Source organism: Mus pahari, chromosome 3, assembly GCF_900095145.1.
Source record: "Mus pahari chromosome 3, PAHARI_EIJ_v1.1, whole genome shotgun sequence".
Taxonomy (NCBI): domain Eukaryota; kingdom Metazoa; phylum Chordata; class Mammalia; order Rodentia; family Muridae; genus Mus; species Mus pahari.
In genome coordinates this window covers 56,658,836-56,682,874 of record NC_034592.1, presented here as the reverse complement: position 1 = coordinate 56,682,874, position 24,039 = coordinate 56,658,836, and the positions used below count along the sequence as shown (strand labels likewise).

Sequence of the window (24,039 nt, the reverse complement as noted above, 5' to 3'; positions counted from 1 at the left end):
GAGACAGAGAGAGAGAGAGGGGGAGAGAGACAGAGAGACAGAGAGACAGAGAGACAGAGAGAGACAGAGAACTGGTTGCTCTTCCAGGGAACCTGGGTTAGATTCACTTCCCCCCCTTGGATACTGCAAGCATGTGGCACACAGACATACAAGCAAGCAAAACACCTGTACACATAAAATAACAAATCTTTAAAAAACTATTAACAATGGCAAGATTATAGAAAACATATTTTGAGCAAAGTACATGTATTGTTGAATTAATAAAATAATTTCTATAATTAATAATACTCTAGTGGATAAATACATTTGGTAAGAAAGTACATATCAACTGTTCTGTAATACACACTCATGTAACTATATAAGATAAGCAATTTATCAATCAACTTCATTGTAGCAATTATTTCACGAGAAATACACATATCACATCACCATGTGGATACCTTCTATATACACAATATTACTTGCCAATTGTGCTTCAAAAAAGATGGAAAAACAATTGTACAGTACAGGGAAAGCACAGAATTTTTATTTCAAATAAGAAGGTCCACATATTATAATGTTTTTAGACTGAAAGCTTTCTTAAAGAATACCTGAGACTGGAGAGATGGCTCAGTGGTTAAAAAGCACTGACTGATTTTTTTCAGAGGACCCAGGTTCGAATCCCAACACCCACATGGCAGCTCACAGCCATCTGTAAGTCCAGTTGCAGAGGATCTGATGGCCTCTGTGGGTCCTAGGGGCAGACATACATGCCGGCAGAATACCTATACACATAAAATAAATGATAAGTATACATATTTTATATTTTAAAAAGATAAGTATTTTTTTAAAGGACACCCAAGCACCTTATTTTACAAATGAGTGCCATTGCCCTGAAGCAGTATGGAGGAAATGGTCAGATTCTGGTCTTACTCCAGAAGTTAGATCTCTTTATAAATTCCCAGTGAGGGACAAACACAGGTCTTTCCTAGAGCACGGGGGAGCAACCTGATCCATGGGCACAGCCATTTATCGTCAGAAGATCTCAGGAACGCTCACATCACTGCCTGCTCAACAGCCGGAAGAAATCTCTCGGAGCATGAGAAATTCCCCCACCAAGCTGCCTGATGAGCGGCGCTTCTGCATTTGCTGAGTTAGAGTCTGCTCTAGAGAATGCTGTTATAAAGAACTCCCCACGGCAGGATGTCCGTGACAGCTTTCATGAGGAAGGTGACCAACTGGGCACCACATGTAATTAAAAAGTCCCCACAGCTCTCAGGAGACTCAGCTCCCATTCAGTGCATGTTGGGCTAAATCAGCTGGGATCGATACAGGGGAAAATACTATTATGCTCTGCCCTTGGTGGAGAGGCTCTGCCGGTTCGGGATGTGGGTGACATTTGTAATTGATTTCCGCACCCTGACGTCTTTATAGGAGACAATTGGGCAGTGTGTGTGTTGAAACCCTTTACACAGCCTTCCATCTGGCGTCCCTCCCTCTCCCATGTTTATTCTCACTCCTTGCTTCTTCCAGAGACTAAGACGCCAATCTAAGAAGATTTAAAATCAATTTTTTTCTAGTCCGGCAAAGGACCACCTTGCCATCTTTGGACCGTGTAAAGGGATATTTTCAGTTTAATAGTGGCACCCTCCATTACTGAGCTGATGTGGTGTGTGCCTCTTTACAGTGGGGTTTTGTCACACGAACTTTTCTCCTTGCTTTTTTTTTTTTTTTTTTTTTTTCCTTGCTAGCCCTGGGTTCAGTCATTGTAGGTCTGGGAATGTCCCCAGATGATGCGCCCCAGCTGTGTCAGCTCAGATGAGGACAGGCTGTATATAAAAGAAGAACACACTATCTAGCTGAAGTTGAAACTGGTTCCTTGTCTGGGAATGGTCCGTCGAGGTCTCAAGTCTGTGATGGTTTAAAGTGATTGGCAACTGGATAGGGTCTAGAATCACCTTAGAAACAAGTCCCCAGGCGACATTTGAGAGGCTCTGTAGATTAGGTTAATCGAAGTTGTCTACCCATCCTAACTTCCAAACAGAACAAAAGGAGAAAGCAAGCTGAGGCCCAGAATTCATTTCTTTCTTCTTCTCCACCATGATAAACAGAACCCTGGATATGTGAATCCAAGCAAACCCTTTCTTCCCTAAGTTGCTTTTCTTGAGTTGGTTTTCTAAAAAGATTTTAGTTTTAAATTGTATGTGTGTGTGTGTTTGTGTGTGTGTGTGTGTATGTATGTATGCATGTATGTATATAGGTAGGTAGGTAGTGTGGGGGGTGTGGTGTGCAGGTTCACTCTGAGGCCAGAGGAGGGTATCAGGTGCCTTGGAACTGGAGTTACAGACAGCTGCCCACTAGAATGTGGGAACTAAAGTCCATATACTCTTAACCACGGAGCCATTGCTCTGACCCCCTGGTCCTGTGCCATGTCATTCCTGAGTGGTCAGAACCTCAGCTTGCTTTAATTTTTATCTTTATCTGCTATCTTCTGCACAGTCCTGGTCATTTCACCATCCAAGGAAGGCAAGGGAGCTCCTACTGTCTCAACTTCTGCTGAGCAGCAGAAAGGACCAGCAGGAAACAACACTGAACAGGCTAAAATGCAGACCAGCAACCTAAGAGGCAGCTGCCTTCTTCAGGTGACATTACACCTTCCTGCTTTAGCCCAGAATGCATTTCGATTTCATTTTCACTTGTAAAAGGAAGATATTTTCCCATCTCCCCTTTCATCTCTCTTTCTGTCTCTGTCTGTCTGTCTCTCTCTCTCACACACACACACTCTCTCTCTCTGATGTGTGAGTATATATGTGACTAGACAAGTGTCTGAGTGAATATGGAGGTTAGGGGACAGCCTTGGGTGTCATTTTTCAGAGTCTGTCTACCTTTTGTTTGAGACAGGTTTCTCATTGTCCTGGAACTTCACCAAGTAAGCCAGACTAACTGTCCAGTGAGCTTCCAGAGATCTGCTTGTCTCTGCCTCCCACCTCTGGGATTACAAGCACACACTACCAAGCATGACTTTTTACACGGTTCTGGGTATTGAATTTAAGTCTTCACACTTGTGAGGCTCTACTAGGTAAGTCATCTCCCCACTCTGTAGAGGAATTTTTTTCCTTTTAATTATTTTATTAGATATTTTCTTCATTTACATTTCAAATGCTATCCCGAATGTCCCCTATACCTTCTACCCACCCATTCCTACTTCTTGGTCCTGGCGTTCCCCTCTATGGGGCATATAAAGTTTGCAAGACCAAGGGACCTCTCTTCCCAATGATGGCTGAATTCTGTAGAGGAATTTTAATGCAGCAGCATGCCTACTCTGGCAAGGGGTCACATCCAAAGACCTAGATCTATGTGATATGGCTGGACTGACTGACTTTAAGTCCCCTGGCTGGAATACACTACACAGCTTTAATCCCAAGAAATAAAGGTAAAGTTAGCTTGTAGAAGGAAGCAGTCATGTTTGAAAGTAAAGTTTAATTGAAGGGCAGACAATGTGATGAGTCAGAGAAAGATTTGACAGAGTGAGTCAGAAACAGGTATGCCCAACTCTCACAAGAACAGCACAGGAAAGAGAGGCAGCTTAAGAGCAGTGCAGAGTCAGGAGCAAAGGGCAGTTCAGAGAGTATAGTTCAGTTGACTTTAGGCAATGCAGTAGAGTTCAACTGAGTTTAGTTCAGTGCAGTTAGGTGCAGTTCAGTACAATGCAGTGGAGTTCAGTTGAGCTTGTGCAGTTCTGTTCAGTTCCATTCACTTTTGCTAGGAATGTGCAATCAGTGCAGTCACTGTAGTCAGTGTGGTCACTGCAGTCAGTGTAGTCAGTGTGGTCAGCGCAGTTCAGTTCATGGAATTCAGAGGCAGTTTTTCCAAACACAGCAATTCAGTCAGAAGCTGAGAGAAGCCAGTTTGAATCAGTCAGCTTGGAGAGGAGTTTGTGCTAGAACGGCTGGATTGGACCAGCCAGCCAGAGTTCAGAAAGAGCTAGAAAGAGCTTATTCAGCAGTAAGCCTCTGAGATGATAACTATCAATAGGAGTATAAAAGATACTTTTACAGTAAGTCTCCAAGATGGTAATCACTTCTGCTGAGTAAAAGTTACTTTTATACCAGTTCCTCCCCCACTTCCTATTCTTGTGCCTTGATGTCACTCCAATCAAGGTTACCTCAGAATTCCAACAGAGCATAATCATTTATCCCTGAGAAGACAAATGCTGCTCTTTCTCCTCTCACCACTACCCTTTTATTATTTATTTTAGTGTGTGTGTGTGTGTGTGTGTGTGCGCGTGTGTGTGCGCGCACGTGCGCACATGTGTGCACATGCCCATGGAGACCAGAGGAGAGCACTCCCTCCCTCTTCCCCCCTTTTCTTCTTCTTAAGACAAAGTCCACTATTCAGCTTTGGTTGACTTAGAGCTCCCTATGTAGACTAGGTTGGCCTCGAACCCATAGAGCTCTGTTTCTGCCTCCTGAGTGCTAGGATTAAGGTCATGTGCCACCATGTCCTGTTCCTATTATTCTTATAAATTCCAACTTTACTGGTAAAAGCTGAGAGATGGAGAGGAAAATTTGCCTTTCTTTCTATTTAACACTATAAAGAACTTCTTAGCCCGGCATGGTGGCGCACACCTTTAATCCCAGCACTCGGGAGGCAGAGGCAGGCAGATTTCTGAGTTCAAGACCAGCCTGGTCTACAAAGTGAGGGCTATACAGAGAAACCCTGTCTCAAAAAAAAAAAAAACTTGTAATTTAAATCCCTGACATACAACTCAAACCCATACTGTTTTGTCATTCTTAAAATGGAAGACTGCTTAGAGGTCTTATATTATTCTCCAATTTTTATTACATTTATTTTTTATTTATTTACTTACTTATATGTGTGGAGGTGGGTGCACATGCCACAGCACATAGGTCATAGGTCATAAGACAACTTGAAGAACTCAGTTCTTTCCTTCTATCACATGGGTCCTTGGAGTTGAAGTCAGGCTCTTAGACCTGGCAGCAAGCTCATTTACCCACTCAGTTCCATGAGCACAGCCCAGGGTGACAAGGTTGTATAGATGGATGGCCACCAAGCCCTTATACTTATTCTTTTAGAAGTAAAAATGAGATGGTGGGTAGAATCCTTCCTTGCAGGGCCTCAGAAACTGACCCAACTGGGGTGACAAGGGAGTGAAGAAAAGACAAACACACAGACACAGGGACAGAAGGAAGCTGGGATCAGGTGGTCTGAGCTCTCTTATGGAGAAGCCTCAGCATTCAGAAGCTCCGTGTGTTTATTACAGAGACTTGAACAGGGAAGCCAGGTGGTTATATACAGATACACAAGGAGGCAGGGTGACTACGTACAGTTTCCAGACCAAGGAGACAGGTTTAGCTAATCTAGGTAGGAATACTCTACAGCTGACCAGACTTTGGGTTGTAAATATCCATGGGAAGAAAGCTAATGTGGATGTGTTCTGCATTTGCTATCAAATCCACACACAGACCCCACGGTTTTGCCATTTCTCATGAGTCTGGAGTTACGGTTGTTAACATGGCTGTGCCCTGGAGTAATATTGTCCCTGTACTTTTTTGTTTGTTTGTTTGTTTGTTTTTAATCAACTTGACACAAGCTGGGGTCATCTGAGAAAAGGGAACTTTAGTTGAGAAAATGCCTCTATCAGATTGGCCTAGAGACAAATCTATGGGGGTATTTTCTTCATTAGTTATCGATGTGGGAAGGCCCACTCCTGACTCCTGGGCAGGTGATTCTGGTTGGTGTAGGAAAGCAAGCTGAGGAAGGGAGTAAGCCTTAAGCCGTATTCCTTCATGACCTCTGCTTCAGTTCCTGCCTTCAGGTTCATGCCTTGAAGTTCCTGCACCGACTTCCCTCCATGATAGACTATGATGGGAAAGTTTAAGCCAAATAAATCCTGTCTTCCCCAAGTTGTTCTGGCCGTGCTGTTAACCACAGCCATAGACAGCAAGGGAACACACTCCAGTAGCCGGATTTTCCCTGGAGCAGCTCACCGAATGCTAGGACTTGATGGAATAGATATAGGGGTTGCTGAGGAAGCACACTCAACCTCTTAGAGGTCTCCATAGTGAAGCCCGTGCTTCAGGCTGCCTTCCAGCCCTCTACCCCCTGACAGATTTCCCAACTATTATTTTCCCAAAGACCCTATCCCCGGACAACTGGCCACAGGCTTGTGATTGGCATATCCTGACCAAAACAGATGATCCGAATCTCTTAGAAGTTGCTTTTGGAATGAGAGGGGCCACAGAGGTTAGTCTCAGGGCCTGTGACTATTTTTGCCGTGTAAGTCTATAGAAATGGAGCACAGGATGAGCCTTTGCATAGGAGATCAAGGAAGCTGGCTGTGGATAAGACAATGGAGCAGACGCCCAGTTCCTGAGGTGTGATGGGAAAGGGGAGGAAAAGGCTCTGTGGCCATCCATCTATATAGCCATATCACCCTAGGCTGTGCTCATGGAAGGCTACTTTCAGCTTACTTGTGACCAGTCCAGAATTAGTGCTTGTAAGGAATGAGGAATGTCATCTTGTCTGTGGTGACCATTATGGGTGGGGTGGGGGGCCTGAGTATCCTGAGGTACTCAGCTGGCTGGAGTGGAGAGCCAGAGGCAATGCTAGATAAAGGCCGAGTATGTAGCCTTGGGGGAAAGCTTGCTGAGTGTGCTGGGTTAGGCTGGGCTGGAAGGACTCACTGGCAAGGAGACCAGGCGAAAGCTGCTTCTGTCACCCGCAGCAGAAGAGACTCCAGAACCCTCTATCAGACAAATGAGCTTTCTAACGATCTGGGATTAGAGCAAATCCTACCGCTGTAACTAGGCTGGGAATAGGTCAATCCATGGATGACAGAAAGAGATGGCTTGGTAGGCCGGGAGAGCTGGCGTTCTTAGTTACCAGCTACGTGACCTGTTTATGGTCTTTTAACTAAGTGGCTTGTGACATCTGGACCACCTGGGCTTAGAAGCTCTCTTTATTCAATGAACATCTATCTGATTCCTTAAAAGATCTAGAAACACCCTTGAAAAGGCACCAAGCTTACTGCAAATGAGGAACGTAAATCTGGATTTGCCGACTCTGTGCCTCCGTGCCGAGCCATTAGCTGTAAATAATGGGACCCACTTAAGCACACTATTTAGTCTACAAGTATTACTGAGGGTACAAGTTTCTGGTGGCACAATGGAGAGATATTAATAAGAGCCCTCAACCAAATAAGTAAATAATCACAATCTATAGTAAAATCAATGGCAAACAAGAGCAGGACAGTGTGAGGACATGGTGGGTAGGGTGGCTGGAAGGACATGGTGTAGAGCAGGTGTGTGGGTACGTGTTCTCCTTGAAGCATTGGCATTAAAGCTGGGACCTAAAAGATGGGGAGGTGCCACTGGGGTGAGGGGACATCAGAAAATGGGGAAAGCCTGGGGTGAGGCTGTAGGAAGATAAACATGCAGGCAGGGCACAGTGAGCTTGGAGAACAGAGGCTAACAGTGGTGGCTGAAAGAGGACCTTGTAACAAGTTACCCCGAGGTTTAAAACAATAAACGTTTATTATTCTGGAAGTTTCCATGGGTCAGGAGTTTGGGAGTAGCTTTGCTGAGTGGTTTGGGCTTGGAGCCTCATTAGGTTTTAATCAGAATGTTGGCGCTGTGCCAGACACATTTGTGTCTTCCCACCATCTCAGAATTGACTGAATAGTAGTAAGTTCCCAAGGTTTAGCAATGTCAGTGACAGTGATTGGTCATATGATTCTTCCTACCTTGGTATCTAGCTAACATGAATGCAAAATTTTCCCTAATTTTAATTACTTTTAACTCTCATATTACACAGCATACAACACACACACATGCACGCACGCGCACACATGAGTTAAAGACAAGTTAAAGCAGTGGTCTTAGAGCCTGTATTGATAATGAACTTAATCAGTGTCAGGAGGAAGCTGCTGTTGGAGTTCCTAGAATCGGTGTTGAAAAGAGAAGCTGTAGAAGCCAGATGTGGTAGCGGACACCTTTAACCTCAGCACTATGGAGGAAGAGTCAGGCAGATCTCCGAGTTCAAGGCTAGCCTAGTCTATAGAGTAAGTTCCAGGATAGCCAGGGCTACAGAGAAACCCTGTCTCAAAAAAACATGAGAGAGAGAGGTGTGTGGGATAGGGTGGGGTGGCAGAGTCCCATTGTGAGGAGAAAGGTCAAACTGTCATCAGGGCAGGAAACTGCAGGTTCAGGTCCAGGTCCATACCAGTGAACACATAGATGGACAGGTATTCAAGTACACCATGTCAACAGCAGGGGACAGAACCAATCCAAAGCCCCAGGACGGCAGAGGAGTCCTCTGCTTGTCAGTCCTTGGCTGCACACACTATGTATCAGATGATGGGTTGGTGTGGGGGCCATGCCATCACAGAGTTAGGTATCACTTTCTGAGGTGAGGGAGTTACACCCTTTCCTCGGTCTGGTATGCCAGACAGTTCTCGAGTCTGTTTCTCCTGATGGAAATTTTGTATACCAGTGCTGGCTAGTTTTATGTCAACGGACACAAGCTAGAGTCATCTAAGAGAAGGAAACCTAGTTTGAGGAAATGTTTCTATGAGATCCATCAGTAAGGCATTGATTGATGGAGGAGGGTCCAGCCCATCATGGGTGGTGCCACCCCTCGCTGGTGGTCCTGAGCTCTATAAGAAGGCAGGCTGAGCAAGCCAGGAAGCAGCATCTTCTGTGGTCTCTGCATCCGCTCCTCCCTCTAGATCCCTGCCCTGTTTGAGTTTCTGTCCTGACTGCCTTCAGTGATGAACCACGATGTAGAAGCATAAGCCAAACAAACTCTCTCGTCCCCTCAATGCTTTTGGTCATGGTGTTTCTGAATAAAAAATAAAAATAAAAAAGGAAGGATATGTCTGTTCCACAGGCACAGTAGAGGGTGGAGGAGGTTTATTGTAGATAAAAGGGAACATAGCTAGAGGCAGGGGCATATGGGAATACCCAGAATGAACATGACCCTGGGCGGGACCATGTAAAGAGGGCAAGGAGGGGAGAGCCAGACCAAGTGGCCAGGAGGGTAAAGGATAGAACAAAAGGGTCAGGTATCCAAAATGACTGGAATATATAGGGAAGGCAGCCCAGCCCCTGGGTTGGGGACAGTACTGTATGCCAGACTGGAGGGCCCTGTAACAGGTAGGGACTGAAGGATGCAGGGAGAACCAGGTGGCCTGCTTCGATATGTTAAATAGGCACTGTCTTAGTCAGGGTTTCTATTCCTGGACAAAACATCATGACCAAGAAGCAGGTTGGGGAGGAAAGGGTTTATTCAGCTTACACTTCCACATTGCTGTTCATCACCAAAGGAAGTCAGGACTGGAACTCAAGCAGGTCAGGAAGCAGGAGCTGATGCAGAGGCCATGGAGGGATGTTACTTACTGGCTTGTTTCCCCTGGCTTGCTCAGCCTGCTCTCTTATAGAACCAAGACACCAGCCCAGAGATGGTACCACCCACTAGGGGAACTCCCTGCTTGATCACTAATTGAGAAAATGCCATACAGCTGGACCTCATGGAGGCATTTCCTCAAGGGAGGCTCCTTTCTCTGTGATAGCTCCAGCTTGTGTCAAGTTGACAGGCAAAACCAGCCAGTACAGGCACCTAGGCTATTTGCCCCAGCTTTGAGACCTAATATCTGTTAGGGCAATGCACAAGCTGGAATATTTTACAATATGGAGTAACTTAGAATAGTGCCTGAACTCAACACCAGACCTGCAGTCATCTACAGGTGTGGCTGGCAGGAAGGCCACCTTCCAAGGGGGCTCCTTGGATGCTTGGCCAGAGGAGCAGGCTGTGGGGGAGGCCTCAGTGCCTCTCAAGCTGAGCATCTCCACAGACTGAGCGTCTCCACAGACTGGGTAAGTGCCATGAGGCTACTGAGTCTGGATTGCTCTAGACCAGGGGAGTGCAGGAGAGCAAGGTGGAGGAGTGATAGAGGGCCGTGGGCCCCATTTTTATGAAATGGCACCAGGAGTCACATTCACTTCCAGCCTGTTTTAGTTGTGACTTGAGTCACATCCAAGGGGGGGTAGAAATTGTCACCTTTCACCATTTGAAGGGAGGAGGGTCAAAGAGTGTGTAAATATATTTGAAGAGTACAAGGTAGGCCTTGGGAAGAAGCCTTTAAAAGAACTGAGAGCACAGCTGTCACGATTCCGGGAAATCACGGGACTTAAGCACAGGCACAGATAAAGCTGAGCTCCAACTAGGTTAAGAGGGGACAGGGACAGACACTTGTCCTCTAGCTGTGCCTCTCTGTCTCAGTTGACTTCAGATGCTTTCTTGGTTCCCTAGTCCATGTGGTAGCGTGTGACACCCTGACTTCTCTGCTACTGAGCTCGCCACACACAAGACCAAGTCCTTAGTCTCACTTCCAAATTCCTGAGACCAAGAACTGGACTGGGGAGGCATTAGCTAGGTGTCCCCCTCTGGTCCAATCTGCAGAGGCCAAGGCAGTGGGGTTGCAGGACGTAAACATGGCCACCCACAGCCTGTCCCGTGGGAGCGAGTGGAGACGGTGAGGGGGCACTCAGCAGAGTCGGAGTCTATTTTTACCTTTCTCCTATTGGTGTTGAGATTTTTGTCTTCCACCCCTCACAGTCAGGGAGTTTCCACAGGTGGGCTTTCCATCAGCTGCAGTGAAATGAGATTTTGCTCATGGGGATTTTGAAAGGGAAGTAGGTCTTGCTTGTTAAAATAGCCCCAAGAAAGGACTCATGATGCATTTTATTGGGGTGATTTTTGGAGACTGTTAAATAAAATGGCTTAGTCATAAAACAGTTGGAGTTAATCAGTGGAATAAAAATATGAGGGCTGTTTAGGTGAGGCGGCAAGTCTCCATTCTATTCAAATTAGAAATGGGAGCCTCACAAATTAGAAACGAGCAGGCAGCCAGGAGACAGATCTCAATGAGCACAGTACACTGGTTACTCAGGGCAACCTGCCAGAGAAAGGTAGGAGCTTTTATTTTGGAGTAGCTGCTATGGGAAAAAGAAAGATGGAGAACCATATCCTGCCTCTGTGACGCTGTGACGTGTGCATTTAGAGAGGGACTTGTGGTGAGAGTGGCTAATTTGATTACACACACAGATGCAGGGCGGTGACATGGGAAGGGAACGCCTGCGACTTCAGACCCCGAAGCCACTTGGCCCTCTGGGATCGTCTTCTCAAAGCCCCTGTGGGGTGATTTTGAGAGACAGATATCATGTGATGGCTGGAGATCCAACAGTAAAGGCAGGCGGCTTTTCTCTCTGTGCTCAGTCTAAAGGCGGGGTGGGGGCGGGGGCGGAGGAGCCTACCAGCACCTGAGTGGTCTTGAGTAGCTGTTTTTGAACAAGGAAGTACATACACATCTTCTCAACACGAAAATCTTGTCTGGAAAAAGTTGTCTATGGTCGAGCTTGAAAAGGAAAAGCAACAGAGGGACAATATTTCCTTCCAGGTTTTAAATGTTATGAAAATGTAAAGTTACTAGAGTTATTTGGGCCTGTTGGTTATGTACGTACGCGGGCGCATGCCATGGTGCATGTACGGAGGTCAGAGATCGGCTTCCTGGAGTTTGTTCTTTCCTTCTGATATGTGGGTCTCAGGGAGCAAACCAAGGTTGTCAGTCTTGGTGACAAATGCTAAGCCCTTAATTTATAATAAATTCGTACCAGTATATGCTAATTCTATATAATATCATTGTGACTATTTTGTACATGTATATAGTATATGTCATGTTACCCCTTTCTCTCTTGCATCATTCACTAATTCCATTTTTTCTTCCTGAGTACTTCCCCTTCTAGTTTGCCCCTCCCTCTCTCCCTCCTTTTTCTTTCCTTCTTTTTTCTTCTCTCTCTCTTTCTACTTCCTTTGTTCCTTTCTTCTTTCTTTTCCCTCCTCCTCCTCCTCCTCCTCCTCCTCCTCCTCCTCTTCCTTGGTGTGGGGAAACCCAGTGAGTTTCATTTAGGTTGCTTATACTATCATGGACAGGGACTTGCATGTAGGAGTATGTCACTTTTTCAGTAGTTATACCACTGGAGAAAATGTCTCTCCATCCCGAATCAACTGTTTTCTTTTCTTTTCTTTTTCTCTTCTTCTTTTGTTTTATTTTTATTTTTCAAGACAGGGTTTCTCTGTATAGCCCTAACCGTCCTAGAACTCACTCTGTAGACCAGGCTGGCCTCGAACTCAGAAATCCACCTGCCTCTGCCTCCCAAGTGCTGGGACTAAAGGCGTGCACCACCACTGCCCAGCCCGAATCAACTGTTAACTGCATATGAATCCTCAGGAGAGGTGGGGCCCGGTGAGCTCCTGCTCTTCCAAGATATGGTGTTAATGGGCCCAGTCAGGTCATCACAGCTGGTCTGCATTCAGAGTGTAGCAGCCAAGACACCCTACTCCCCACTTCCTGTTGCTAAATGTAAGAAACCTTTTACTGGGCTTCATCTATAGAATATAAAGATTTCCTTGTAAGCAGGCTATAGCAACAAATTCTGATCCAGGATCAGGTTGCTGAGGGGGAGTGGGAGTAGATCCAGGTGACTTTGATGGGAAGGCAGAGCTGGGTTTGTTCTGAGGTAGCTGTTGGGCACTGACTTAGGGTCATCCACATAGACTACTGTGTTTTTAACAGAACAAACTGAATCTCAGAAATCGTCCCTTTAATTTCACTAGTTGTTCTAATAGCATCATGAGCCGAGGCAACCCATCTAATTAAGTGTACTTGTATAGGCAGGCGTTCCCATTAGAGAAATAAAAATCAATGGAAGATTGTGTTAATTTTCACAGCCAACAATACCAGCCCACATTATCTGACTGTTATATACTTGGTTTTCTGTCTATTTATCTGTTGGTTACTTTTTCTTTTAATGATACCATCAAGTGTAATTATCAAGTAATCTTCAGGGCATAAAAAGGAGCTTCATTCAGCTCCTTGGTAATCGCAGGCATTACTGTACTCTCTGCAAACAACTGGATAGTTCTCGAAGCAACGGAAGTCTCCCAATTCAGAGAACTGCAAATTACAGAGTAACGATTTTACATACTCTGGTCATAATTTCAATGTAATTGGTAGAGCATGAATAGCTATGAATTGTGGCACACACACACACACACACACACACAATCTATTTACAAGAAATTTGCACAGTAATATATGGTTGTCTTAGTGTTTCTATTGCTGTGATGAAACACCATGACCAAAAAAGCAAGTTGGGGAGGAAAGGGTTTATTTGGCTTACACTTCCACATTGTAGTCCATCATAGAAGGACACCAGGACAGGAACTCAAACAGAGCCAGAACCTGGAGGCAGGAGCTGATGCAGAGGCCACGGAGGGGTACTGTTTACTGACTTGCTTTCAGTTTCAAAGGTTTAGTTCATTATCATCATGGTAGGGACTATTGCAGCATCCAGGCAGGCGTGGTGCTGGAGAAGCAACTGAGAGTTCTACATCTGGACCAAGGGGGAACAGCAGGAAGAGACACTGGGTCTGGCTTGGGCTTTTGAAACCTCAAAGCCCACACCCAGTGACACACTTACTCCAACAAGGCCACACCCCCTGATCCTTCTCAGGTAGTGCCATCCCCTGATGACTAAGCATTCAGATATCTGAGCCTGTGGGAGCCTTGTTATTCAAACCACCACAGTGATATGCCCAGAGAAGCAAACCCTACACTGGATCTCCACTGGATGCTAATGATCTAAATGAACATTACTTTTAGGCTCTTTTCTCATTGGGACGGATTCCATCTGTTTTGACGTGCTATTGGGGGGGTGTAACCGAATTTGAAAAATGCAATGCTGGCAGCCGAGAGAATGAGCAAGCTTACTGTAGTGTGGGTTTTCTAGGGATGAGGGGGTACCAAGGATGACAGACAAACTATATGAGAATCTACATACATGCTCCCCACTTCCACTAACATAAGAAAACTCTTAGGTTTCAATTTTAATGTGCAGATGTTTGGTCATTGCAAGTTTAAAATTGCCCAGTAGCAAACTCCAGACTAGGTTTGACCACAGTAGCTTATAGGAGAGGCGATTTCAGAAGCATCAGCAGAGACATGGGATGAGGAAGTGAGGTCAGAAGATGAGGATGTGGATAACACATGTAGCCATTAACGGGTGACTGGAGGCCCCACTGTGAGGAACTCTTAGAGTTAATCACAGCAGAAGTGAGGAGCTCCCTCAACCCCTGACACCAAAAAGCCGAAAGCCAACCAACCAACCAACCAACCAGCAAAAAAGTTCACCCACCAGTGCTTCATCCAGCAGCAAGGAAAATCCTCCAGGGACTTCCCTTTCTGGGCTTGGCTGAAAGTGGGCAAAATAGACCGGAGGCTCCTCAGTTATACAACGATGGATTTGCTCACGTGTCAAACATGGGACTCCCAGTGAGTAATTAGCGATAACTATCAAGTTTTTTCTTGTATGCAGTTTCTAACTTCCTTCCTGTAACTTGTTTTCATGGCTTCCATTCTGCTCCCTGAAACCACCAACACCGTTAAAAGGCAGCCATTGTCTTCATCCCTTCCTCAAGACACGTCCAAATAAAACATCCGTGGTCTCTTTGAACACTCCCATGTGGTGCCTTGTGCAAGCACCCTCCAACTGGGCTGCTTGTCAAACCGGTTCAAATGCCTGACCATTCCTTCCTCTCCAGGTGGCTCCCAGGCCCACACATGGTTCCCACAGGGTGAAGTACAATGAGGGTAGTGTCATTCTGCTGGACAGTGCACTCTGAGGAATCGGCCAGACGTTTCTCTTGAGTGCTGTGTCAGCCAAGACACAATGGTCAAGTTCAGTCACTGTGCCCTTGCTATCTTAGTTTTCTTTCTGCTTGAGCTTCTTTAAGCTTTCTCCTTCTATGTTAGTAGATGTGATGTACTTCAGTGTGCCTTGTTGGTATCAGTTCCACTAGCATCACATCCCATTAGGGAACAGATGGAATGGATGGATGAGTGAGTGGATAGATGAGTGAGTGGATGGATGGATGGATGAGTGAGTGGATAGATGAGTGAGTGGATGGATGGATGGATGGATGGATGGATGGATGAGTGAGTGAATCTATTTGTATCGACAGTTTTGCTGTGTTCTTTTAAGACAGGGTCTCACTTTGTAGTCTTGGCTAGCTTGGGACTCACATGTAGAGCAGGCTAGCCTCAAACTCACAGAGATCCGCCTGCTTCTGCCTCCCAAGTGCTGCAGTTAGAGGTGTGCAGTGCCACCACACCCAGCTTTCTCTCCTTTTTAAACACCATTGAAATCAGGATGTTGGCTGAGAGAACTTGTGGTGTCCAGGAGTTGGTGATTCATCGGGCACAAAGATGCATTGGTTCCTTTAAATCGCAAGGAGAGCCATCAGCCATTGGGTTGGAGCTTTCCTTACGAAATTAAGCTGTGGGTGCCTGGCTCCTGTGGTTTGCCCATCATTCAAGCCACCATCCCCATTTCAACTAGTGATTACTGCACTAGCCACAGGGAGCAGAGGGAGTCCTCCTCCTCCTTTTAACTTTTATTCTTCTCTCATACATTACATCCCAATATCAGTTTCCCCTCCCTCTACCTCTCCCCTCTCCCCCAGATCAATTCTCTCTCTGTTTCCCTTCTGAAACAAACAAACAAACAAACATTAAATCTCCTAGGGATATTCCCTAGACATGGCCTAACAAGATACATAAGACTGGACACAAGCCCTCATATCATGGCTGGATGAGGCAACCCAGGAGGAGGGAGGGGGACCCGAGTGTGGGCAAAAGATTCAGAGGCACCCCTCCCCCCATACGCCCATTGTGGGGAGCCCCACACCAACCTACACAACCATAAGGAATATGCAGAGGACCTAGCTCAGACCTACATAAGATCCTTATTTGTTGTTTCAGTCTCTGAACCCCTATGAGCCCTGCTTACTCGATTCAGTGGCCTGTGTTCTCAGGGTGTCCCAGACCCCTCTGGCTCCTACAGCCCTTCTTCCCCCTATTCTGTGGGGTTCCTCTGCCTTCACTTAGTGTTTGGCCACAGGACTCTGCCTCTTCTCCCATTGGTTGCTGGCTGATGCTCCTCTGATGCCAATCGGGATAGACACTGAGCTACGAGCATAGCAGAATATCATTAGGAACCATTTCATTGCTTTTTTTTTTAAAGAACCAGTCATGTCTGGTTCTATCTTGCATCTCTGAGCCATTCTGCCTCTGGTTCCTGGCCATCCAGGTAGTATCAGGCATGGTTCCCTCTCCTGGCAGCCAGTCCCACAAGTTCTACACTCCCATTGCCCCAGAACCACTTTCGGGCAAGAGAGATTGTAAGTGGAAGGTTTAGTGGCTGCGTTGATGACCCAGTTACTCTGCTAGGAGCCTTGCCTGGTTTTAGAAGATGGTCAGTTCGGGCTCCATTTTCTCCATTATTAGGAGACTTTGCTAGGGTCACTCTCGTAGATTCTAGGGAAATTCCACTTCACTAAGTTTCCACATCACTCCCCAAGAGATGACATCTTGTCATCTCTCCTTTTGTCTCTCCTATCCCCCACCTAATCAACCCCTCCTGCTCTCATCCCCGCCTGCCCCTAGTCCATCCTAAAAATCTATTCTATTTCTTCTATTCCCAGAGAGATCCTGGAGTAATCAAACTGAGGGTTGAAATCAATAACATAGAAACAAATAGAACAATACAAGGAATCAATGAAACAAAGGGTTGGTTCTTTGAGAATATCAACAAGTTAGACAAATCCTTATCCAAACTAACTAAAAGAGCAGAAAGAGCATAGCCAAATAAACAAAGTCAGGAAGGTAAAGAGGAGCATAACGTCAGACCCCAAGGAAACACAAAGAACCATTAGGTCACACTTTAAAAGCCTGTACTCCACAAAATCAGAAAAATCTAAAAGAAATGGATAATTTTTCCAACACTTACCAAAGTTAAATCAAGATTAGGTAAATTTAAAAAAAAAATCTCCTTCTCTTTCTAAGCTAATGATGAAGAAGAATTCCAAAAGATACACCCATAGACTCTGGGGAAGTTTAACCGTTAGCTAAGCTAAATGTGTGCTTAGGCCTAGACAGGTGGCTTCGTCCTGTACTGTTCTAAGCAGGGGGACAGGAACTGCAGAGCGTCAGTAGGGTCAAAAGAAGGTGACTGCAGAGAAGTCACTGCCACTGGTCAATGTGACCAGGATCTAACAGGATCCACTCCTATGAGGGTTAAACAAAAGGGCTGGTAGGAGCTGGGGAAACTGAGTTAACATGGGCAGCCGCGAGGGGCTGGTCCTCGCTTTGGACCCATGTGTCCTACCAGAGTCAGAGTCTACAGCCAGCAGAGGGAAAGCCACCACAGTACCTGTGTAAGTACGGGGAAAGGGGGAGGATGGTAGCCCAGGGTAGGTCATGGTCTAGCCTTCCATGCCAGGAGAGATGAGGATGGGCGGAGTAGCAGTCGTGCCCTTTCCTCCACTTCCACTTCAGTTTGCTGGGTTCAGAGCTGCTAGAAGATGGGTGACGCTGGGACTTCCGATGGATTAGACTTTTGGTAAAGAGCAGTGACCAGGAGGTTGAAGAATCTGCCCACAACATCATTAGGACACCTGCTACCCTGTGGGCAGCGAGATAAATCTTAACAGGTGGAGGAAAAGGGAACCAACCATTCCAGGGTTGTAGGAATTGACTTGAAACTCCCTCATAAAAATGATTACACTGTGGGACTTTCAGGACACCCTCTGTGCCGTTCAGCTCAGTGCTGGTTTTAGCTTCCTATTGCTGCATAGTAGACTCTGGTAACCATAGCAACTTACAGCCCACCCCTTCATCCTCTGATCTTTTTTTTTTTTTTTTTTTTTTAGGCCAGAAGTCCAGGCGGGCTTGACCGTACTACCCAGTTTCATTCTCACACATGAGATGACATCTGGGTTGGCTCCCCATTTGGATGCTCTTGGCTTTGGCCGTTCCCTTCCTGTTTGTTCCTGCTGTTGACAGAATCCAGTCCCTTGAAGCCTTAAGTCTAAGACTCTGTTTCCTTGTTGCTGGGTGTCTTTGGCATTAGTCAATGAGCACCCTTCTAGTCCAGTCCCCTCCATATGCAAGACAGTCACTACATCCTGATTTCTGTGTGTGTGTGTGTGTGTGTGTGTGTGTGTGTGTGCGCGCGCGCGCGCACGCACACAAGGAGGCCAGAGGTCAACACCAGGGTGTCTTCTACTGCTCTCTATGTTAATTTTCTAGCAGGTTCTTTCATTGAACCCCAAGGTCACGCCTTGCCAGACTGACTGGCTAGCAAGCTCCAGGAAATCTATTTTTCTTACTGTCATCAATGGCAAGGTTACTGATATGCGCGGCCACATCTAGCTTCATCTGTGGATGCTTGGGGACCTGAACTCAGGGCCTCAGGCACGACAGCAGACATTTTACCCACGGAACCATCTTCAGCCCCAACTCTATATTTTAAGGTAAAACTGATTGTTTAATTTGCTTGGCTAGAATATGGATAGGTAGACTGCTCACGGGTGAGCGGAAGGACATGGTCCCTGAATGGAAGTTATGCCTGTTGTAACAAAACAGAGGCAGCCCGGATCGCTGGGGATACTCCAAGCCAAGCAACACTGGGCTGCTCATTTTTAGATGTTTGCCCATAAAAGAAACACTTCTTTTTGCATTGCTGGTTCCTATACCCCAACTCACCACTCCTGCGCCTCAACCCAAGGCTAATGGCTATGTCCCTTGAGTCACGGCTTGATCACAAATTCCTTGAGTGTTTCCTGGCTGAAATTCTCAAGAGAAAGATATTTCTTTGTAACTCCATCAGCCACAGAAGGTAGCTGCCCAGCCTGGAACTGTATTTCCTAGTCTACCTTGCAAAGAGACAAATGTGTGTGTTTGCAAGTTAAAGACCTTAAGGAGGCCCTTTCCCTGTTAGCCCTGCTAGGTCATAGGAGGTGATGGAGGAATTGCACGGGAGGAGACTAGGATCCTGAATGCAGCCGGCATTTCCTAACACACTGCAAATGCGTATCTCAGGAACTCCCTGCCTGCCTGTAGATTGGCTGCCTGTGGTAGTGAAAGGATTGCAATTGTGTCTGTTCTCCCACCCCCACCCCCCAGTGACACCTTCATCAATGTGTTCTAGGAACAATGAAGCTTTCAGAAAGGTCTGGGGGAGGTTGGTAAGATCCTGTTGTAGCTCCAGCACCATCTAGTATCTGACCCCTGCCCGTTGCTTTCTTTGCAAAGGAAATAGCAACTGTATTTTTGTACATTTTAAAAATTGTATCGTAAACTTACCTCAGACTTCAGGATGTATACTTGTACACAAATGGACCTCTGAGGTCTTCCTCAGGCCCAGAATACTCGCACCGTACATACAGTACTGTCTGGGTCCAGGGCACACAGAGTTTAGAGTCAGTTTCAACGCTGATACGCCTACCTCGAATAACTATGGCCATCTAAAAGTCAGGCTTCTCTCCTAAGCACCACTGAGACGCTACCTTCTAGCTGTAACCTGGGACGGTCTTCTGTCTTCTGTTTCTAGCCCCAGGCATGAGTCTTTGCTATCTCTCACCTTTCAGGCTCCCTGCCACTTCTGGGTTTCTTCCATCAATCCTGACCAGTCGACACATCTTCCAGGATGTGATAGGTGGTGGCCTTTGATGCACTAAATCATGTCTCTACTCCTGCATGTGGAAGATGTGATGTGCCCTGTCAATCACAAGAAGGCCCGTTCAGACTGCTTGTGGCTTGTTTGCCCACTAGGTGGCGCCATTGGAACCCAAGGAAGAGAATGGAAGTAGGGGTGAGGGGAGGAGAGCTTTTCTATTAAGACACAAAAGAAGGGCTCTTTTACTTTGCTTTCTCTGTTTATTCCACCCTCTAACATCACCGCCTCCCCCACCCCCAGTCCTAAGAGTAGCACTGAAACAAGGCACCTTTCTATTCTTCTTCCCAGGGGATTGCTTGCCTACAGTAAAGCAGGAGGCTGAAATTTTGCCTCAGAGCCTGAAACCAGTTTCATTGGCTCTGGGGCTGCAACTGAAGCTCACAGGGCACCTCCTTTCCATCCCCTCCTTCCAGATTTTCTGTAAGACCAGGCGATTAAGAAACTTACACAGGGATCCCCTTTCTTCTTCGTTCTATCCCCCCTTCTCTGTCTCTCTTTCAGCTCTCTCCGTTCTCAATTTACCTTGGAAGGAGGAACAGTGGGAGAAGATGTCTACTGTCGATTAAGGGTGATTTCCCTGTACAGGGACAGCACAGCGCTTAAGTGGCTGGGCCAGTTGGCCTGAGTGGCAAGCTAGTTCCATTGTTCCTACTGGATGAAAACAGGAGCGCGCTGGTAAAGGACGCAGCCATTTTGAGAGCGTTCAAAGACGTTTATACTTTAGAAGAGGTTTTGAATGTTGGAGAAGGGGGACAGGTGGTCTCAAGTTTTGCCTCTGAGTTCCTGGAAATGATCTTATAAAATGCCGCAGCTTTCCGCAGCCTAAATCTGCCTGGGAGCGTAGTAACTAGACCAGACCTTTAGCAGTAGAATCCCATTTCTCCAGGGCTCCCTCTACTGGTCACCCTGGGAACTCTAGGCCCTTTTAAATTAGCTCAGAAAACCCCAGACAGAGAGGGTCCTCCCTCTTCTCCAGGAAGGCTGGGCAGATCCCCTGATAGTCTAAGGTGCACTTGGTGCTTCCAACCTTTTGTGGTAGAACATCCCTGTATTCACACAGAGAAAGGCATGAGGCGGCCCCACCAATTTCCGATTGCTCTTCCTTCCAGGGTGGTCACCTAAGAACCCTCATCAAGGCCATTTCTCTTCATTTGCTAACAAAGTGATGGGGCTTTTTGTCTCTTTTTGTGTGCCTTTGTTCTCCACAGGTTGTGGGGAAACCCCTCCTGCAGTTAGGCAGACTGACCAATACCCCGGAACAAAGACACCAGCTGATTCTGCCATGGTTGTAAACTAGTCACGAACCTGTTGAAGAGTCTTAATGGAGTGGGATCAAAGGCAAAGTGGCTTTGTCTCCCAGCCTCTGGAATTACTGTGTCCTTCTCTAGTAAGCAGGCCCTCTGGTGATGACTTACTCACAAGGCCTGTTCATGCTCTACTAGTATAGATGTTCCAGTGTATTAAAGCTGTCTACTTCTCTGTCCTGCCAGGCTCAGGACCCAAGGGACAGGAAGTAAGAGGGGCAAAGGCATGGGCCATCTGTTCCCCTTGCTCCTCACCTCAGAGTGAAGGCACATGTCTCTCCTGGGGTCTCCTCCCTCAGCCTCCAGACTCTAGCCTAAAAGAAAGGCTGAAGGGGCTAAAGGAGAGGAAGCCAAGGTAAAGGATGAGCCACAGAGGAGATCTGCAAGGTTGTCTGCTAAACCTGCTCCTTCAAAGCCAGAGCCCAAACCTAAAACGGCCCCTGCAAAGAAGGGAGAGAAGGTACCGGAGGGAAGAAGGGGGAAAGCCGTCGCCGGTAAGGATGCGAACGATCCTGCAGAAAACGGAGGTGCCAAAACAGACTAGGCACAGAAAGCTGAAGGTGCTGGAAACGCCAAGTGATGTGTGTGCATTTTTGATAACTGTGTATTTCTAGTGACTGTACAGTTTGAAATATTAATTTTCATCAAGTTTTATAAAATGCAGAAAAAAACTGGATGTATCGTCAGAGGGAACAGTCACCATAAAAAAGAGTTTATGTATCTTAATTTGTTGATTAAATTAAAAGAACCACCCATACTATGTCCCTTAGCAACCAAACTCCTCCTTTTGAACCTCAGAAAAAATTACAATAATAAGGCCCAAATAATAATTAGGGCCCTTGATAAAACACCATGACCAAGGCAGCTTATAAAAGAATGTGCTAAATTTGGAGTTTACAATTTCAGAAGGTAGGAAGTCCGTGATCATTGGTCCAGGGAGCGTGGCAGCAGGCAGGCTGGCATGGCACTTGGCACTGGGGAAGTAGCCAGGAGCTTACATCTTGATCTACAAGTAGGACTCAAAGAGAGCTAACTAAGAATGGTGTGGGGTTTTAAAAAACCTCAAAGCTGGCCCTTAGGGACACACCTCCTCCAACAAGGCCACACTTCCTACTCCTTCCCAAATAGTTTGGCCAACTGGGGATCAAGCACTCAAATACCTGAACCTACTGGGGGTGGGGGGCATTTTCACTGGAACCGCCGCGAGTGCTCTGTAGTACCTGTGGCCTGCTGTCAGTCCTGATGGCACTTCTCTTATCAGAGCCATCGCTTCACTGTGACTGGAAGTTACCTTGCTACCTCTGCAGGTTATTTCTGTCCCTTGATGAAGAGACCAAGAACCTGGGAAAACCCAACCCTGACCTGGTAACGCCACACCCTTCTCCTATCAGACTGGACTCTGCTCAGACCTGCTGGGGTGGCGGGAGGACTCGACAGTAGCCACGTTGTCCTGCAGGTGAGCAGGAAGACTGTGTCCTTTCCTCTGGCTCTCTTCTCCTCAGGAATTATACACATGGGTGGGAAAAACACATCTTCAAAAGTCAACTGCTTTGAAGCAATTATCATTAAAGGTTTAAAGAGAAAACCCCAATCTTAATTCAGTAAGGCAAGTTCTAAGCAAGAAAAATGCCTTTTTCCACAGAACCGTTGGACTCTGCTCTCTAAGACCCCTCGCTATGGACTTTACTCCCACTGTGGCTCTAAGGCAGACCAGCCTACACCCTACATTTCTCAGATACTAGGAAACCGATGCCTCTTCTCACCATCCAGTCTTTCACAGATTTCTGGCATTAATTCTTAGAAATAATCTCTCTTCCTCTTTTTTTTTTTTTTTTTTTAAGAAAATCTCAGCAGGATGTCTGCAGTTGATTGTAACAGAGTCCATTCCTGCTGACTCCTCATCCCAGGACCATCAGGTAGCTGACCAACGACATTGTCCTCAGAGGAGTTCCCGTCAGATGGTGCCCTGCCCCTCTGCATGCTGTCAACAGGTCAGCAGACTGAGCAATGAACACAAAGGAACTACATAATCCCTGGAAGCTGGGACTTCTAGAAGATACCGCTGTGCAGGGGTGGTTACGGATTTAGAGCCAGCAAGATGATCCCAGAGTTTCTAGGTGGTCCTAACCTGACCACCTGGGTCCTTAAAACAGGGAGGGGATGCAGGGGCCACACCCCGAGCTGAAGGGCGAGTGTGTGTGTGTGTGTGTGTGTGTGTGTGTGTGTGTGTGTGGTGTCACAGCTCCAACTTTCATCTCAAGCCCCAGCTCACCGAGGTCTCTACTTCTGCTTGGTTCCTGGACTCCACCAGAGCCTGAGGCTTTATGACTGTAAGTCAAGAATGTCATCGCCCAGCCAGGGGGGTGAAACGCCCTGAGTGACCTCACCTAGAACCAGAGAGTGGCTTCCCTTTCCAGATTACTTCTGGAGAAGAAGGAAAGTAATGACATGGAAAAAAAAAAGTAACAAAAATAACAACCCTGACTCAGACAGGTAGGAGAAAGCTGAGAGTTGAAGGACTTACTAGAATATGGAAGAAGCTTGCATGCTAAACTGATCATAGAAAGCCCCATTCACTAGCTTCCAGTAAGGGGAAGTCCCTTGTATTCATTTGTGTAGGAAGCATCCTTTACCCTGACAAAAGCATGCAAGATTCCACATGCAAATGCAATGCACATAAGAGGCGTCCTTACCGTGTGAAAGCTAACAGAGCCGTCAGTGCTTAGAAGCAGCGCCTTTCAGTGAGATGAGAATGTTCCATGCTGAAGACAGTCGACGTTAGCTAGCAGTTCCTTCTCTATCTGCCATGTGGCCAGTCAGATTCAGATGACTGTTTCAAGCCAACCTCACAGGGAAGCCGGGACGCACATTCAGAGGCCCACCCTAAGGTAGGGGCTGCTAACAGGCTTCAGTAGAGCCACGTCCAGACGCACGAAGATCAAGGAAAAAGAAAACAGCCCACATGAAAGGCCAGAGATCTAAGGGGAACTACGCAATCAAAGGTAAAGGAGAATGTATGGTATAGTTAAGCAAAAACTGTCTAAACAAGATTATTAATGTACAAACTGTGGGTTAAAAGAGACTTAAAGTACTGGATG

General features: G+C 46.4%; 1 pseudogene; it reads left to right on the top strand.

Annotated features, from left to right (window-relative positions):
- Nucleotides 1–10,493: 10,493 nt before the first annotated feature.
- LOC110317897 lies at nucleotides 10,494–21,521 on the top strand (annotated as a pseudogene).
- Nucleotides 21,522–24,039: the final 2,518 nt, after the last annotated feature.